A 2,500-nucleotide genomic window follows, 5' to 3' on the forward strand; every position below is an offset into this window, starting at 1 on the left:
GTCAATGGATTTTTTTTTTTTTTTTTTTTTTTTTTTTTTTTTTTGAGGAGGGAGGAGGGGCGTGAGGAAGATATAGAGAAAGGATAGTTTTGGGGGAAATATGAAGGAGAAAAGATATGGGTGTGTGTGTGGGTGTGTGTGTGGGGGGGGGGGGGGGGGTGGGGGTGTCTGTATCGAGAAAGGGTAGTTTAGGGGATAGGAATGAAGCGGAAGGGGAGGTGTGTATGAGAGACAGTTCAGGGGTTGGTACGGAGGAGAGATAGTTTAGGAGAGGTATGGAGGAGCGATAGTGTTGGGAGAGGTATGGAGGAAGGATAGTGTTAGGGGAATCATGGAGTAGGGACAGTGCTGGGTGAGGTATTGAGGAGGGATAATGTTGGGTGAGGTACTGAGGAAAGATAGCGTTAGGAGAGGTATGGAGGAGGGAAAGTTTGGGGGAGGTTATTGAGGAGGGATAGTGTTGGGGAGGTATGGAGGAGGGATAGTGTTGGGGAGGTATGGAGGAGGGAAGTTTGGGGGAGGTTATTGAGGAGGGATAGTGTTGGGGAGGTATTGAGGAGGGATAGTGTTGGGAGAGGTATGGAGGAGGAAAAGTGTTGGGGGAGGTATGGAGGAGGGAAAGTGTTGGGGAGGTATGGAGGAGGGAAGTTTGGGGATGTATTGAGGAAGGATAGTGTTGGGGAGGCATTGAGGAGGGATAGTGTTGGGGGAGGTTATTGAGGAGGGATAGTGTTGGGGATGTATTGAGGAGGGATAGTGTTGGGAGAGGTTATTGAGGAGGGATAGTGTTGGGGAGGCATTGAGGAGGGATAGTGTTGGGAGAGGTATGGAGGAGGGATAGTGTTGGGGGAGGTTACTGAGGAGGGATAGTGTTGGGGAAGAGGGAAAGTTTGGGGATGTATTGAGGAAGGATAGTGTTGGAGAGGCATTGAGGAGGGATAGTGTTGGGGGAGGTATTGAGGAGGGATAGTGTTGGGGAGGTATTGAGGAGGGATAGTGTTGGGAGAGGTATGGAGGAGGGATAATTGAGGAAGGATAGTGTTGGAGAGGCATTGAGGAGGGATAGTGTTGGGGGAGGTATTGAGGAGGGATAGTGTTGGATGATGTATGGAGGAAGGGTAGTTTTGGGGGAGGTATTGAGGAGGGATAGGGTTGGGGGATGTATGGAGGAGGGATAGTGTTGGATGAGGTATTGGGGAGGGATAGTTTGGGGGAGGTATTGAGGATGGACAGTGTGGGAGATGTATGAAGGAGCGATAGTGTGGGAGATGTATGGAGGAAGGATAGTGTTGGGGGAGGTATGGAGGAGGGATAGTGTTGTCGAAGATACGGAGGAGGGAAAATTTGAGGGAGGTATGGAGGGGTGGTGGTTTTAGGGGGAATATGCTCGGGAGCAAGACAATTTTGGGGATGGTTTAGGGGAAGGTATTGAGGAGGGGGAATTTGGGATAGGTATCAAGGCGGAATAGTTTATGGGGATATATAGAGGAGGGTCTTTGTAAGACTGCCCCGTTTCAAATTGTGTAGCTGAGTGGCGGGTGAAACCCTGGAACAACTGTTGGGCAATCAATTAAAAGGGCTACGAATCGGGCCTATTTTCTGCAAACATTCAATCCACGTCTTTGAACGGGTTCTGCATGGGCAAGAAAGCACACACACACACACACACACACACACACACACACACACATACACACACTGTAACACACACACACACACACACTTGGGAAAAGGAACACACACACACACACACACACACACACACACACACCACACACACACACATGCGCGCGCACGCACGCACACGCACACACACACACACACACACACACACAACACACACACACACACACACACACACACACACACACACACACATGGGAAAAGGAACAGATGGCATCCTAACCAGACACAGCACGCAATCTCGGAGGAGAAACCTGCAACAAGCAAGGGGTACTACTCCAATTTCAATTTCCATTTGGCTTTGAGCCCAACTGTCCTCCCAATGCCATGTAAGGGCTGTAAAACGCCAGTCAAATCGAAAACCAAGGCAAGCAAAAATACCTTTTAAACTGAAAAAAGGAGAAAGCCTATTCGCAACTAAAAAAAACAACAAAACAAAACAAACAGATAAAAACCGTAAAGATGAAATTGAATGTAAACTTTTGACACTTTTTATCAAAGTGAGTCTTATTTCATGATTTTTTTTTTCATAGACTTTCTCCATCTAAGTGTGATTATAATTCCGGCAGAATGTGCCTCCTTCTGGCATTGGTAATTTCCGACATTTCTAATCCGGGAATTGAAAATAAACACACGGCTGAAAAAAGAAGATGTTTTACACTTTAAACACACACAAAAGGACCACCCCCCCCCTCCACTCCCCCCCCCCCCCCCCCCCAAAAAAAAAAAAATATATATATAACACATGCATCCATAATATAAGGAAGACAGAGAAATACAGAAACAGAGACTGACGGTGGAAGGGGGGAGACAGAGA

The sequence above is a fragment of the Babylonia areolata genome, chromosome 1 (genome assembly GCF_041734735.1).
Source record: "Babylonia areolata isolate BAREFJ2019XMU chromosome 1, ASM4173473v1, whole genome shotgun sequence".
NCBI lineage: Eukaryota > Metazoa > Mollusca > Gastropoda > Neogastropoda > Buccinidae > Babylonia > Babylonia areolata.